Genomic DNA, 17566 nt, shown 5'->3' with positions numbered 1-17566 from the left:
GAGCTGGGTGAAATGATTCAGCGTTCAGAAGCAAATGTCCGCGCTGATATGCAAGACGTGAAAGGAGAGTTGAGAAGAATGACTGCTACAGTAGAAAAAGTTACGAAAATAGCAGAACATGCAAAAGAGGTAGCTGATGCAAACGTAAACAAAATAGAATATCTGACAAAAAGAATTTCACAAATGAACGACAGACAGCGCAGAAGGAATTTAATATTCTCTGGTATTTCTGAAGATATTGGGAATAAGGACCTGGAAAAGGAGATGTTAGAATGGCTCAAAGAACAAGGAATTGAAATTGAGCAGAATGACATTGAGAGAGTGCACCGGGTATTCACACCACGAGGAGGCTCTGGACTTCCCAGGGATGTAATCATGGCATTCACAAGAGAAAAATTAAGAGATCAAATTTATAAATCACTCCGGCAGAAAGCAGACCTGCAGTTTAAACAGCGAAAGGTCATAGTGAGACAAGACTTTTCTCAGGAAACGCTTCAAGACAGGAAACGTATGCAGCAGTTTGCACAAGCTCTCTACAATCATAAAATCCTCTTTACTTGGGACTACCCTGCTACACTGCTGGTTTTTAGAGACGGCAGGAAATATTCTGCTAAGAACCCTGGTGAAGCAAAAAAAAAAAAAAATGCTAGCTGATTTAGGAGTTGGAATACAAGGACAGACTGAGCAAGAACTTTCAAGTTCGGAAGAATTACAGGTAGACCAACAGGGAGAGTCGAGTGAAGAATCTCAAGAATCTGCAGTGCAGAGACAAGAGAATAAAAGAAGACGGAAGTCGAGAGGGGAAGGAAACAGCAAAAAATAATATATACTAGAGACATCTAAAATGGGCTTTTGTAAATATATATATATTTCTTTTTCTGATATAAACTTTCCAAGAGCGAAGGGGAGGAGTGTGGTTCTCCAAGATACCATGAGACAGGGATCATGGAGATCCCTAACTGAGTCTCAGGGGGGAAGGGGGAAGGGGGTTGAATGGGCCATAATTGAAAATATAATATATGTACGCAGAGGGATTCAAAAAATAAACAGTAGTCGGGATAATGGATAGATCTTTAAAGGTTTTATCTTTAAATGTTAACGGGCTGGCCTCAAACATCAAACGCTATAGGGTACTGACACTGGCAAAGAAAATGAAAGTGGATATACTATGCCTTCAGGAGACACATAGAGCCAAAGCAAACAATAGACCTTTGTTATGCTCTCAGCAATGGGGCCTAATAGCAGGATCGAAAGCGACAAATAAGGCTAGAGGGGTCGCTATACTATGTAATGCAAATCTTAGGCCGGAGGTTCTGAGCCAGAAAAAAAATAATGATGGTAGATTTATATTCTTAAAAATTAAAGTGTCACAAAAAATCTTTACAATAGCTAATATATACAGCCCTAACACAAGACAGAAAAAAATTATAAAGAAAACCTTGAATAAACTGCAGCTTTACGCTGAAGGGGAAGTTATTGTTGCAGCAGACTTTAATTGGAATATAAAGGATGATAGTACCTTCAGATTATCTAAATGGGGATTAAAGGATGTTTTTGAGAGGGGAAACCCCAACACCAAACCTACCTTCTTCTCCAACAGACATAAGACTTTATTTTATATTGACTGTGCTAATTAAAGAAGGGAATGAAATCAGTGTTAGAACAGCAAAGACTATGGGAATATGGATTTCAGACCATGCTCCACTATTTGTGGAGCTGGGACTGGAAGAGGATGGAAAAAGCAGGAGATGGCGGTACAATAACCCAATAATGGCAAAAGAGATTGAGAGGGAATATATCAGAAAACAAATTGGTTGGTATTTTAAAGAGAACAATGGTTCGGCCGAGATCCCGGTAGTATGGGACGCTTTCAAAGCTGTTATAAGAGGACATTGTATACTGAAAGAGATTGCGATTAAGAAGGATTGGTACTCGGGGAGACAGGAAGAAATTAAAGAGATTGAAATTTTGCGATTGCGATTAAGAAGGATTGGTACGCAAGGCGACTGGAAAAGGTACTACCTAAAATAATTAAGGAAGATCAATATGGATTTGTTAAGGGAAGATACATAGACCATCCTATAAGAAATGTGTTAAACGTATTAACAAGCAGGTTAAAAGGGAAATTGGTGGTCTTAAAATTGGATGTGTATAAGGCCTTCGATACGATTAGACATAAATTCTTATGGAATATTGTGCGGGAGGTAGGATTAGGAGAGAACTTTGTGGAAGCAATCCAGGAATTGTATAGAGAAGGGAAGGCTGTGGTCAGAGTGAATGAGGGGGTTTCAGATCAATTCAATATACAAAGAGGAGTTAAACAAGGATGTTCACTCTCACCACTACTATTTGTATTGGGTATGCACTACTTGGCAGACAGAATACGAAACTCAGTAAGGATAAGAGGATATAAGAAAGGAAAGGAAGAAATCAAGTTAAACATGTATGCAGATGATATCCTATTATTATTTACAAACCCCTTAGAGGGTGTAAGAGAACTTATGATTATCTTGAAGGACTTTAAAGAGGAGTCGGGATTGGGAGTAAATCTGGAGAAGTCTGAAATTTTATTTTGGGATGTAAATAAAGAGGAGAAGAAGGAAATTGCAAAAATGACAAAGATGGATATCAATAGGAAAAAAATTAAATACTTGGGGGTAAATATTATTAAAAATATTGCTAGGATTCCAGATATAAATTACAAAGAAGCATGGAGGAAGATCAAGAAGGACATAAAATCATGGAAAAATAAGAATTTATCTATTCTAGGTAGGATTAGAGCAGTTAAAATGTTTCTGGTACTGAAATTATTATATTTATTTCAAGTAATTACACTACCCATTAGGAAAATATGGTTCAAAACATGGAATAAGGTATTTAAAAATTGGATTTTTGGAAGTAAAAGAGTTAGAACCCCAGACATAGTAAATTATTCATCTCAAGAAGAGATGGGATGGGGAATACCGAACTTAGAATTTTATTATGAAACATTCCAATTGAAAAATCTAATAGATATTGGATATAAGGATGGGATTAAATGGATAAGGCTGGAGAATGAAATAAATGAAGGAATAGGAAGAGAAGGGATATTTAATAGAGATATTAATACGGCTTTTAAGAAGACAATAGGACCAAGGAAAACTGCGTTAGGAATTTGGAAGAATTGGAATACAAAATGGATGCCAACATATTCAAGGTGGACGCCATTAAAATATATGCAGGAGGGTCAAAGGGAATCGGGTTGGTGGAAGAAATTAGAAGATCAGGGATTTTATAAATTAAAAGATATGTTCGATGAAGAAGGGAATTTAATTACAAAAAAAGTTTTTTTTAGAAAAAATAGGAATACAATATTGGCTGAAAGTGCAAGGACTTTAAAGGTAAAGGTACCCCTGCCCGTACGGGCCAGTCGTGTCCGACTCTTGGGTTGTGCGCCCATCTCACTTAAGAGGCCGGGGGCCAGCGCTGTCCGGAGACACTTCCGGGTCACATGGTCAGCGTGACGACGCTGCTCTGGCGAGCCAGCACCAGTGCAGCACACGGAAACACCGTTTACCTTCCCGCTATAAAGCGGTACCTATTTATCTACTTGCACTTAGGGGTGCTTTCGAACTGCTAGGTGGGCAGGAGCTGGGACCGAAAGACAGGCGCTCACCCCGCCACGGGGATTCAAACCGCCGACCATACGATCGGCAAGTCCTAGGCACTGAGGTTTTACCCACAGCGCCACCTGCGTCTCTTGCCACCCGCAAGGACTTTATGATTTAATAGAAATGGAAAGAGTAGAGGAAACGATGAGGACAGAAATGAAAATAGATATGGTGCTGAACAAAAGACAAATAACGGAGAAAGGGATAGCAGGGATGTTATATAAACTGATGATAAGCGACAAAGAAAGAATGATAAGGATTAATGGGAGCAGGAAGGTATGATCCATCCAAATACGGCTCAAGAACTGATGAAGAATATAAACAATATTAAAATAGAAAAGTATAAAGAATTAAGTAGAATTTTTTTATTAAAATGGTATAGAACTCCGGCACAAATGGCGTATATAGTGAAAGGGTTTAGTCCCAAATGCTGGCATTGTGGTCAGGAAAAAGTACTATATTCACACGTGGTGGGAATGTAATCTGGTTAAGGAATATTGGCAAAAGATTATAAAGGGAATTTCTGGATTATTTCAAATAAACATAGAAGTTAATAGGGATTTGTTATTTTCGGGAATACTAGGAAATAACAAAGTAAAGAGTAATAAGCAAGAGTTGTACAAGATTATGATTCTAGCTGGAATGGCAGTTATTGCTTTGGGATGGAAAGAAAAGGCCAAATGGAATATGGAAAAATGGAATGATTATGTTTTTGAATATGTACAATCAGAAATATTCGCACAGATAGTGGCAGAGGATAGGTGGGAAAATAAATGCCAAAGAATCACAAATAAATGGGCATTTTACAGGAACTGGATAGAAAGAGGGGAAGCCAACCCTAACATACAAGCTTGAATGAACAGACTGTGTACATGGATAAAGATATGAAGAAGGAAGGCCTGACCGGGGTGGGGAGGGCTGGAGTGGGGAGGGAGGGGGGGGGAAGAAGGTAAACCGGATGGTATTTTGAATTGATTTTGTTATGTAAGCCTTTTTTTCCAGAAACTATATATATTAATGTTATGTACTTAGACATTGTAGTATGAATGAATTTTGTTCTGTATTCTTTGTTTTATAGAATATATATAATAATGTTATGTTACTAAGCAAATTTAATAAAACAGGGAAAAAATGGGGGGGGGGGAAATAGCGGGGGAGAGAAGGCAAGCAAAATGCGAGGGAGATAGTAAATTATTTGGGGGTTTGGATCACCAATAAGAATATAAACCTATATAAGGACAATTATGAGAAGAAGTGGAAGGAAATAAAAAAAAGAATTAGAGACTTGGGGAAAATTTAATTTGTCCCTGTGGGGGAGAATATCCACAGTTAAAATGATGGTATTGCCAAAGATGATTTTTATGTTCCAAACAATACCTATAATTAGAGGCGTAAAGTGTTTTAAAGAATGGCAGAAAGACCTTGCCAAGTTTATTTGGCAAGGGAAAAAAACCACACATAAAATTTAAGCTACTAACAGAGTTGAAGGAAAAAGGAGGCTTTGCGGTCCCTGACCTTAAACTGTACTTTGAGGCAATGTGCTGGACTGGATATTAATTAAAAACACAGAAGTCCTAGATCTGGAGGGATGGGATATTGTGTACGGGTGGCATAGCTACATAGGCTATGACAAGGTTAAATCCCACAAAGGATTTTTAAATCTCATTGTGAGAAGGACATTATATGAAGTATGGGAGAGGAGTAAAAAATCAGTAGTAACCAAAACACCATGGTGGCTGTCACCAATGGAATCTATGTCGGTTCACAGGATAAATAGGAACAGCAATTGGCTAACATATAAGGATTTAGTAGAGGAAACAAGTAGTGATCCGAAAATAAAGGACTTAAGCAAACTGAAACAGAAGGGAATAACCTGGCTGGAGTACTATCAACTAAAAGCCGCCCTTGAAAAGGATAAAAGAACCAAAGCATTTGACAAAAAAATATCCTATCTGGAGAAGGATATTTTATATAATAATCAAAAGACACTTTCAAAAATGTACAAACTACTTTTGAATTGGCAAAGAAAGGAGGAAGATATCAAAGAAATTACAGTAAAATGGGAGAGGGACCTGGGACATACGATCAAACCCAATATTTGGAATGAATTATGGACTAAAAATATAAAATTCACGGCTTGTTTCCTTATAAGGGAAAAGCTTATGAAAATGTACTATAGGTGGTACCTGACCCCTGTAAAACTTGCAAAAATAAATAAATCAAACAATAACAAGTGCTGGTGTGTCGGAGCCAGCCTTACAAATGGATGCTGCCAGCCAGAGTAGGATTCTGATGACAGCTGCTTGCCAGCCAATGAGGTGAAATATGGTGGTTTCTGTTGGGATATTTCCGTTCCACCTTAAAAGGGAGCAGGCTTTGTGAGTAACAGAGTCTGTGCATGTCCTGTTCACAGGATGTTTATGTTTGCTATTCCTTTCGATTTCAGTCGGTCAGAGACGCTGACACAGAACGGTCATGTTTTTCTTTGTTCTGTTCAACGCTAAATAAAGTCTGTAAATTATGCTCTTCTGCGGTGCAAGCTTTCTGGCTGTGTTTTCTGCTGATAAAGAACAGTGTGCACAAGCCCCGGAATGCAGCCAATCTATTTCTGAGGCTTCGTGTCGCTAACTGCTGGATCTGCCTGTCTACGGGAGATCGATGGACGTCCGGCAGCCGGCTTGGGGCCATGATGGACAATATCTCCCTGGCAGTTTCCCAACAACAAGGTTTTGGGCCCAGATTCACAGCACCTACAGGAGAGTAATGCGTTTGAGGTACGTGGGAAAAGCGGAAGAAAAGAGGGAGGCTTTTCTGTTTACCTCGGCAAGGAGCCTTTGGAACTCCGGCAGATTAATGGCCCTGGGAGCCGAGCCAGAGAGTTCGTGATTAATGGGCTGCCAAGATAAGGAGTCTTTGAAGGCATAAAAGGCTCACGGCTCAAGAAAAAAGCTGGAATGGAGTTTTTCCACGCTTTTGAAGCTTCAGAGGCCACTCAGTGCCCAAAGTTAAATGCGAAAAATTATGAAACCTGGGCAAAATGGTGTGAAAGTTTGCTGCGTCAGTTTAGGGTGTGGCATACCGTTTCTGAGCCCCCCCCCCAGTTCCTCTGACAGAGAGATGGAAAGCCAATGATTCGAAGGCGATAGACGTAATAGTCTTATCCGTCTCTCTTGAGGAAATTAAGACGCTGGCTGGCAACACCACTGCACGTGGAATGTGGAATGCTTTGAAAGCTGCTCACTAGCCAGTCATCCCAGCCCAGAGTTTGACTGCATCGGAGGTCCTGGCTGTTTCCCAGAATGCGAGTGAATGCAGGGATGCTGAGGGCACCGGTTGCAAGCTGCAGGGGGAGCTGACCGTCATGTCATCCCAGGCAGCATTCCAGCCTCCAGGGGGAGCCAAGGAGTCGGCAGCTGAGAGCTCTGTTTCTCGTGGGAGCCAAGGTCATCGTCTTTGCAGAGGCCGGAAAGGCAAAGGTAAACAGAAGCAGGTGTCTGCAGATGGCCAGGAGTAGAGGGAGGGTGAAGAGCCCGCGCCAGAGAAAAACAAAGCGTTGTTTGCTGGCACAGCTTCACCAAAGGCTAAAGGCACGTCTGCTGACCAGAAGCAGGGGGGCAAGCTGCAAAAGCCCACGCCAGTGGAAAACAAGGGTTTGCTTCCTGTAAAGACTGCTCCAACAGCCAAAGGCAGATTTATTGTCGACTCAGGTGCGACCCGCCACGTCACGAAGGATCGCCACCTGTTTATCTCCTTCAAGCCTCAAGAAGGTGAGATCCACCTGGCTGATGGAAGGACGTTGCAAATTGCAGGAGAAGGGACTGTGAAACTTGCAAGTCTGCACACTACCATTAGTAATGTACTTTATGTTCCGGGAGCTGCTAGCAACTTGCTTAGTGTTCCACAGCTTACTGGGCGTGGTTTTCAGATTTCCTTCAAGAGGAGCGTCTGTGTCATCAGTAAAGGCAAAGAGGACTATTTGCATGCAAAGTTTATGGATGGTTTGTTCCATATAACTTATGATGACACTGCTGTTGTATCTAATGCTGATTCTTGTTGTGTTGCACATACTAACAAAGTTCTTCATGCAGGTTGCATTCACGATGCGCATCAAAGGTTTTGTCACCTCTCTTGGAAGGCACTGGCCAAGATGCCAGAGGTGGTTGAAGGTTTGAACATCAAACCCTGTAAATTTCACATGAAATGTGTATCTTGTGCAGAGAACAAGGTGAAGGTTGCTCCAAAAGGCAAGGAGTCTAGCAGGCAGGCTTCCAAGCCCTACCAGCTAGTGCATGCGGACCTGGTTGGTCCACTTGCGCCCTCTTTAGGAGGAGCAAGGTACTTCATGGTTCTAACTGATTCTTTTTCCAGGTACATTCATGTGTTTTTGCTCGAACAGAAATCGCAAGCGTTTCCGAAGTTTAAGGCATTCTGTGCTTGGTTGGAGAATGTGCACGGTAAACGTATTGCCTGTCTGTTTACCGATCGAGGAGGGGAGTTCACTTCTCGGCAGTTTGAAGCTTTCCTGACTGAGAAGGGAATCCAGCATGACATGTCAACGCCCAGATCACCATGGATGAATGGGCTTGCGGAGCGAGCAAATCAGACATTGCTGCAAGGAATCAAAACCTTGTTGCATGATGCCAATCTCCCTGATAAGTTTTGGGGGGAAGCTTTGGGGAATTTGGTTTACTCCTTTAATCGCAGATTGTCATCACCCATTGGCTGTACCCCCTATGAGAAGATGTTTGGCAAGAAACCCAACACCAAACACATGAGAATCTTCGGTTCTGACATGTGGGTACACTCCCCACAAACCAACAAGCTTGGGAAGCGTGGGGCACATGGTTTGTTCATGGGGTACGAAAAAGGTGCATACAGGGTATGGATGACTAACTCTAAGTCCATTAAGTTCACGAGGAGTGTTGAGTACAATCCTAAGTGGGGGGAAAATGTGGGAATTTTCCAGAGTTACCCAGAGGAGGATGAAGGTGATGTCAAGCAAGCAGCTAAAGCTGAGGAAGCTGCTGAGGATGATGAGGATGAGGATGATGATGATCAGAGTTCGGATTCCAGTTCAGTGGGCGGCGCTGCTGCTGGTGTCAGTGACAGTGATGACACAGCAGACTACCAGAGCGCAAAGGCCTCAGTCAGACCATCTGATGCGTCTGACAATGAACTGGAAGAACCACTGTTCACCATTGGTCATTTTTCTCCTAAGAAAGAGGAGATGAGTCCAGAAGACTTGCGTCTAGTACGTAGGTCTGAAAGAGCGACCAAAGGCAGACCTCCAAAGAGGTATGCTGATGAGTTTGCTAAGACAGCAACTGCTGTTCTTAGTAGCTCAGAGAAGGTGTGGGAACCTTCAAGCTTCAAAGAGGTTCAGGAGTTAACCTCTAAAGATGCTGAGCCTTCGCTTAATGCCATGAAGGCTGAAGTTGATTCCTTGAACAGGAACCAAACTTGGGAACTGGTACCGGTAGTCCCAGGAATGAGACTGGTTGGCAGCAAATGGGTCTTCAAGGCCAAGACAGACCAGAATGGCAAGGTTGTCAGACACAAAGCCAGATTGGTTGCCAGAGGTTTTTCACAGGTACCAGGACAGGATTACCACGAGACCTACTCACCCACAGTCAAATATGAGAGCATTCGGCTGATGCTCAAGATCGCTGTGGAGGAGAAACTACATGTTTCCCATCATGACATTAATACAGCTTTTTTGTACGGGATTTTGAATGAGGAGCTGTTCATGCTTCCACCTGATGGGATGGAGATACAGAAGGGAATGGTCTGTAAACTGCGGAAATCCTTATATGGTCTTAAGCAGAGTGCCAGGTGTTGGAACACAAAACTCACTGAGACATTGCTTTCTCTAGGTTTTCACCAGGGCAAAGCTGATCCATGTGTGTTTGTCAAGGAGGAGGGGCAAAACAAACTGTATTGTTTATGTTTTGTTGATGATCTTCTGATGTTTTGGAAGAATCAGGCTTTTTACCAAAGCACCCTAGCTCAGCTGAAGGAGCACTTTGACATGAAGGATCTTGGTGAGGTATCCAACTATCTTTCTCTGCAGGTGGAGAGAGACCCAGCAGGTAATTTTCTGGTACACCAAACACAGAAAATTGCTGATGTATTAACCAGGTTGAATTTGGTTGATGCAAACCCAGCAGACACACCGATGGTGACAGGTTACCAGGTAGACAGTACTGCTGAAGCGTTTTCTGACACAACGCTATACAGATGCATTCTAGGCAAGCTGAATTTCACTGCCAGATGTTCAAGACCTGACATTGCTGTAAGCTGTAATCTGCTTAGCAGACATGCCAACAATCCTACGGTTCAGGATTGGAAAGCTCTGAAGCGCATAGCCCGCTATTTGAAAGGGACTATGCACTACAGGCTGAGGTTCACCAGTCAGAAGACTGGAGGTCTTGAAATCTTTGCAGATGCAAGTTTTGGAAGTGACACCACGGATGGTACAAGCACTTCTGGAGTATGCTACATGTACAACCACTGCCTGTTTGACTGGTTGTGCAGGAAGCAAACAACAGTGAGCCTAAGTTCCTGTGAAGCAGAACTCAATGCTCTGTCATTTTCACTCATGGATTGTGAATGGTTGATGCAACTGTTTAAGGACATCGGGGTTTCTGTGAAATGTCCTGTACAAGTGTATCAAGACAATAGATCGTGTTTGGATTTGCTGAACTCAGAGAGTTGCAAGCAGAGAACCAAGTACTTGCAGATTAAGCTACATCGTGCAAGGGAGTGTATTCAGAAAGGACTGATTCAGGTGTCCTACATGCCAGGAAATGAAATTCCTGCTGATCTGTTGTCTAAGGTTGTTAACAGGTTGCAATTGGGTTGAACCACAGGTACTACAGGTTACACGGAAAGGGGGAGGATGTTGGGATATTTCCGTTCCACCTTAAAAGGGAGCAGGCTTTGTGAGTAACAGAGTCTGCACATGTCCTGTTCACACGATGTTTATGTTTGCTATTCCTTTCGATTTCAGTCGGTCAGAGACGCTGACACAGAACGGTCATGTTTTTCTTTGTTCTGTTCAACGCTAAATAAAGTCTGTAAATTATGCTCTTCTGCGGTGCAAGCTTTCTGGCTGTGTTTTCTGCTGATAAAGAACAGTGTGCACAAGCCCCGGAATGCAGCCAATCTATTTCTGAGGCTTCGTGTCGCTAACTGCTGGATCTGCCTGTCTACGGGAGATCGATGGACGTCCGGCAGCCGGCTTGGGGCCATGATGGACAATATCTCCCTGGCAGTTTCCCAACAGTTTCAACTGTATTGGGTCGTCTGCTTCTCCTTGTATAACGGTGCAGCAAGGGATGGCAAGGCAAATGGTTAGGAAGGCGCATCCGCGGTTAAAGAGGCTCGCCATGGCCGCACGCATCGAGCTGGAACCCACAAAGGCTTGTCCTCGACGTCCACTGCCGCGTACCCTCGTCCCCACGTGATCAGCGGGACAGGTCCATGCCACGCGGGATCAGGCAAGCGTCGGTACACCACCAAGGGGCGGGGGAGTGCCTCCTCCTTCCTAAAATGCAATTCAGCGGGGGTATGGGTCCTAAGATGTGGATATAAAGGATGGTTAAGTACAAAAAGAACTTAGTGAACAGCCGACGGGATATCTGCTGTTGGTATGCTTCGGCCGCCAAGCTGTTTAAGCAATAGTGTTTTGAACGTCAGGTGTGCTCTTTCCACTATAGCTTGACCTGTGGAGTTAAAGGGTACGCCATGAGTTAATTTCACATTCCACAACATACAAAATTCCGAAAATGTTTTAGAAATATATGCTGGACCATTATCATTTTTGATACGTGCAGGTTTACCCATGACTGAGAAACAGCGGATAGTGTGCTGAATGACATGCCGAGCTGTTTCCCCTCTCATGGGCGTAGCCCATATGAATCCAGAGTGGGTGTCCACCCTGAGGTGAACCTTGGAGAGTGGAGCCAACACAGGTGTGTGTGTGACATCCATCTACCAACACGCCAATGCAGACGTGCCCCTAGGATTGACAGCATCGAAAGGAATGGCCAGCTGAGATTTAGAACAAGAAGCACATTGGGAAACTATATCCCTTGCTTGGGCCAAGGGAATAGAAAAATGCTTTGCCAATGCTTTCGCAGGAAGGTGAAAGGTGTTATGACATAGTATAGGATCAGAAAAGAGAGAAAAGGTAGAAATGTCCCTCAAAGCTGCATCTGCTCTTGCATTGCCCTCTGCTAAATACCCTGGGTGCGATGTGTGGGAGCGAAGAGGTGCAACATAATAAGGGAACTCTCTGTGCTGAAGTAAGGCCTGCAGGGCAAGAAACAAGGAAAACAAGTCAGAATCCAAGGAAGGAGTTATATAAGATATTGGTAAAATAGCAAAAATGCGATATACATACTGAGTATCCACAATAAGATTGAAAGGTGGAGTAGGAAAGGATTGAAAGGCAAGAATCACAGCTGCTAGCTCTGCTCGCTGAGCAGAAGACTGTGGAGGGGTAAATAAACATTTCCATTTTCCTCCCTCCTCCCACGTCACTACTCCCCTACTTCTTGTTCCATCTGTGAAAAGGGTCAATGCAGAGGGGAGAGGTGTGAGAGACAACGGGGTAGCCAAAACGTAGGTGACCTGTGTCAGAAATGTCAAACGGTCATCCTTTGGAGGGTTAAAAATGATGACACCTATAAAATCAGCTAAAGCAATTTGCACGGCAGCATTAGTTATGAATAAATGCTGCTGTTCAGTCTGTGAGAAGGGAAGATATATTGATGCAACATCATAACCGCTTAAAGCTATAGCACGTGAACGTCCTTTGATAACAATGTCTGATGTAGATTCAATTATGGAATAAATGTTTTTTGGTGGGGTGTGCGGTAGATGTAGCCATTCTATAATGCAGATAGTTTTCTCCTTTTCCGCCTGAGCATATAAAATTCCTGTTGGCAACAACGGTGTAGCAAACACTGCCAGATGCAGCTCGTGTGCAGCACCTCTAGGTGGCGCATGCGGAAAGGTTTCAATGCTTCACCCACAAAATGTTGACAAAGTGCAGGGGAGTTCCGCATGCCTTGAGGCAGGACAACCCACTGATATTGCTGGATAGGCTGCGAATTGTGATATACTGGCAATGTAAAGCAAACCGTTCCCTGTCTGCTGGAGCCAGTGGGATGAAGATGGTTCAATGTGGCCGAAAGTCAATTGTTCAGAAATAAGCTGTTCAGAAACAAGATGGTGCCATTGCTGCGGATTTTTCTTTTGGTGGAGGCCACCGTTCTACCCACACTGAGGTATCGGTGATCCTGGTTTGCCACGCTGGAAACGTTGTATCGGTGGCTACAGGCTGGTTTTCATTGAGCGCTGCTGCCAGCAGATGAATCTCGTGGGTAGCTGTATCTACAGACTGAAAAATGCGAAGCATGGCTGCTGTGTCTGTGGCAGGATTGTGTATTTTCGGTCTCAATGCAACCTTAGAATCCTCGTTGGCATTTTCAAAGGCCAATTGTTTGATAATTATTTGTTTGGCTTCAGGATTTTCAATTTGATGACTCACTGCTGTAAGCAGCCTGTCCATAAAGGAAGAATATGATTCTCTAGGTTCTTGCCTGATTGAACCCCACCTTGATTGGATACTGGGTTCTGGGATTTTTCTCATTGCTTGTTGATCAGCAAGAGTATCCCTCAATAAGATCTGCAGCAGTGTGGCTTGTACTGAAGCCTGAGCGAAGGGACCACGCCCCATCATGGCATCTACGATGTCTGCAAGGGTAATATTTGGATTATTTCCCCTGATTTGTTGAAACAAGGCTGGAGCATCTGCATAGCAAGCAGTTTCCCATTCGTGGGCAAACAAAACACCAGCTGATGGGGGTAACACTGTACGTGCCAAAAGCTTGATGTCATCTGGAACCAAAGGCTGGGCTAATGTGGCTTCCAAAAGACCCTGTGTAAATGGGGCTTGAAGTCCATTTGTCCTTACTGACAATTGAAGCTCTTTCAAGATTTTAAAGTCAAAAGGTTGGTGCTGGGCTTGAGTTCCTGCTGGAGCACCAGCAGGGGGCACAATAACAGGGAATGCCATGGTATCCTGAGATAAGGAACAGGCAAGGACTGCACGTTGAAAAGGGGTAGCTGGTCCTGCCTCTGAAAGATTTGGATTATTGCCAGCCAGACCACGGTATTTTTGCAGGATTGGGTCCTCTGGTGAGGAACTGTAGTCTGGAGGTTTGGGGTCTGGAGCTTCTGCTGGCAGGGCAAGGATTGGAACAAACTCTAACACAGCAGACTCTAACACAGCAGGCTGGATTAAGGAAGCTGGAGGTTGTGTTGGCAATGCAGCCAGGGAGATATTTTTTGGTGATAAAGAACCCATAGCATATTGAACCTTGCACCATGCATTTAAAATCCAAGCACTGATGTGGGGAGCCCATGAAAATGTTCACCAATCTTGTCCCAAAGTTTCAATTCACATGTTCCATTCAAAGGAAACCAGGAATAATGTTCATCAATACACAGAATGAGCTGTATCAAATCACCCTCCGGAACTTCCAATTTGTTGGAGGAGAGGAGAAATTTTAAGTCTTTTAAAAACTTCTGTTGGGGATTAGACAAAGAGCTGCCCATTTTTCAAAAATCAATATAATAGAAGGGATCAGACTCACCAGGGATCCTAAGAAGCTTCAGCGCTGTGCAACCCTTGCTGGGCGTGGTGAGCCGATGATATCCACTGCTTGGATAGAAAAACCTCTCACAGTTTCTTTTAAAATCCTCTTAGTCTGCCTCAGACTGTTTGCTTTAATTTGCTTCTTTTTTCTTTAAGTAGTCTCACACTTTTAAGTTTGCCTCAGAGAGGGCACCACTTGTCGGAGCCAGCCTTACAAATCGTGCTTTTTAGCATAAAATAAAAACACAGAGGCCAGCAATATTTCCATGGACGGAGGACAGCTCATTTCAGACTTCTCCTCTCCCTCCAGTCCCTTTATTATTACTCTTTGTTCCTCTCCAGCCGCATGGCTACATTCCAATCTCTCACGTTACCTCACCCGGTCCTGGCTTTAACCCACCCACAAACGATATAGGGTTACACTGCCCAGAGGGGGGGAACATAACTCCTTATAAGGTCAATGCATTCCAATGCATTGTAAAGCTCAGAGTGCTGGTCAGCCGAGGTCAGGGGACACCCTGCAATATTACAAGCCTTTACCGTGGCTATGACTCCCACACTGGTGATGTAAGGAACAGATAGGAACATACTACCATATGTGGTGGTCCTGTCTAGAGATACAAAGATTTTGGAACATGATTTATGAAGAGATAAAGAGATTGATAAAAACTACATTTAGCAAGAAACCGGAATAATTTTTACTAGGAATGGTTTCAGATAATATTCCCAAAAACAAAACTAGGCTATTTATGTATGCAACGTCAGCAGCAAGGGTTATAGTGGCAAAACACTGGAAAGATAAAAATACACCCACTAAAGAGGAATGGGTAGTCAAATTGTGCGAGTACTTGGAGCTCGCAAAGCTGACAGATGCAATAAGAGATAAACCTAAAAAATTGGTGAAAGAAGAATGGGAATGTTTAAATAATTATTTAGGGGACAAGGGCTCAACAAGAAAGATCTGGTTATGTTTAGAATGATACCGCATAAAGAAATGTTCCCTGATACCAAGATGAGGGATTCCTTTGGAATGCAGATAGAGATAATTGATAAGAATAATGATCTGTTGTGAGCTTGACGGAAGTGTACAATAGATGAGCTTTCCTGCTTTGGCTCATCTTCCTTTTTCTTTTTCTTCTATTTTTCTTTTTTCTTTTCTTTTATCTTTCCCATAGTTGCTTATGTTCTGTGTCATGTACTTCGATATTTTTTGTAGTTTTAAAAGGTTTTTTTTCTCATTACTATTAAGGAATTTTCTTTGTAATTTTGGTTGTCTATATTTATATGTACCAGTTTAAAGCAAAATAAAAGTTAAAAAAAGAAGACAAAAAAGAAGAAAAGGAAATGCAAGAAAGCAAAGTGGCTGTCCAACGAGGCCTTACAAATAGCGGGGGAGAGAAGGCAAGCAAAATGCGAGGGAGATAGTGAAAGATACAGGAAACTGAATGCAGATTTCCAAAAAATAGCAAGGAGAGAAAAGAAGGCCTTCTTAAACGAGCAATGCAAAGAAATAGAGGAAAACAACAGAATGGGAAGAACCAGAGATCTGTTCAAGAAAACTGGAGATATGAAAGGAACATTTCGTACAAAGATTACCATAATAAAGGACAAAAGTGGTCAGGACCTAAGAGAAGCAGAAGACATCAAGAAGAGGTGGCAAGAATACACAGAGGAATTATACCAGAAAGATATGGATGGCTCGTACACCCCAGGTAGTGTGGTTGTTGACCTGGAGCCAGACATCCTGGAGAGTGAAGTCAAATGGGCCTTAGAAAGCACTGCAAATAACAAGGCCAGTGGAGTGGAAGTGATGGTATTCCAGCTGAACTATTAAAAATTTTAAAAGATGATGCTGTTAAGGTGCTACACTCAATATGCCAGCAAGTTTGGAAAACTCAGCAGTGGCCAGAGGATTGGAGAAGTTCAGTCTACATCCCAATCCCAAAGAAGGGCAGTGCCAAAGAATGCTCCAACTACCGCACAATTGCACTCATTTCACACGCTAGCAAGGTTATGCTTAAAATTCTACAAGGAAGGCTCAAGCAGTATGTGGACCGAGAACTCCCAGAAGTGCAAGCTGGATTTAGAAGAGGCAGAGGAACCAGAGACCAAATTGCAAACATGCGCTGGATTATGGAGAAAGCTAGAGAGTTCCAGAAAGACATCTACTTCTGCTTCATTGACTATGCAAAAGCCTTTGACTGTGTCGACCACAGCAAACTATGGCAAGTTCTTAAAGAAATGGGAGTGCCTGATCACCTCATCTGTCTCCTGAGAAATCTCTATGTGGGACAAGAAGCTACAGTTAGAACTGGATATGGAACAACTGACTGGTTCAAAATTGGGAAAGGGGTACGGCAAGGTTGTATATTGTCTCCCTGCTTAGAATCATAGAATCATAGAATCATAGAATCATAGAATCATAGAATCATAGAATCATAGAATCATAGAATCATAGAATCATAGAATCATAGAATCATAGAATCATAGAATTGGAAGAGACCAAAAGGGCCATCGAGTCCAATCCCCTGCCAAGCAGGAAACACCATCAGAGCACTCCTGACATATGGTTGTTAAAGACCTCCAAAGAAGGAGACTCCACCACACTCCTTGGCAGCAAATTCCACTGTCGAACAGCTCTTACTGTCAGGAAGTTCTTCCTAATGTTTAGGTGGAATCTTCTTTCTTGTAGTTTGGATCCATTGCTCCGTGTCCGCTTCTCTGGAGCAGCAGAAAACAACCTTTCTCCCTCCTCTATGTGACATCCTTTTATATATTTGAACATGGCTATTATCACCCCTTAACCTCCTCTTCTCCAGGCTAAACATGCCCAGCTCCCTTAGCCGTTCCTCATAAGGCATCGTTTCCAGGCCTTTGACCATTTTGGTTGCCCTCCTCTGGACACGTTCCAGTTTGTCAGTGTCCTTCTTGAATTGTGGTGCCCAGAACTGGACACAGTACTCCAGATGAGGTCTGACCAGAGCAGAATACAGTGGCACTATTACTTCCCTTGATCTAGATGCTATACTCCTATTGATGCAGCCCAGAATTGCATTGGCTTTTTTAGCTGCCGCGTCACACTGTTGGCTCATGTCAAGTTTGTGGTCAACCAAGACTCCTAGATCCTTTTGACATGTACTGCTCTCAAGCCAGGTGTCACCCATCTTGTATTTGTGCCTCTCATTTTTTTTGCCCAAGTGCAATACTTTACATTTCTCCCTGTTAAAATTCATCTTGTTTGTTTTTGCCC

General features: G+C 43.0%; 2 long non-coding RNA genes across 4 annotated transcripts in view; both read left to right on the top strand.

Annotated features, from left to right (window-relative positions):
• LOC310697712 overlaps positions 1-17566 on the top strand; it is a 1172922-nt gene that overhangs the window by 353382 nt on the left and 801974 nt on the right. The gene's annotated exons all lie outside the window — the stretch shown is intronic.
• On the top strand, positions 8741-14515 carry LOC310697716. Of its 3 annotated transcripts, XR_014521153.1 has the most exons (4): positions 11704-12486; positions 12581-12926; positions 13251-13616; positions 13689-14515. It is a non-coding gene; the product is annotated as an uncharacterized lncRNA (long non-coding RNA). The 3 variants fall into 3 exon arrangements; XR_014521155.1 differs by lacking the exon at positions 11704-12486 and adding an exon at positions 8741-8752 and having other exon boundaries at positions 12816-12926; positions 13251-14514; XR_014521154.1 differs by having other exon boundaries at positions 13251-14515.

The sequence above is a fragment of the Podarcis liolepis genome (assembly GCF_965112155.1).
Source record: "Podarcis liolepis genome assembly, chromosome: W".
NCBI lineage: Eukaryota > Metazoa > Chordata > Lepidosauria > Squamata > Lacertidae > Podarcis > Podarcis liolepis.
This window is presented reverse-complemented; position numbering and strand designations above follow the sequence as displayed.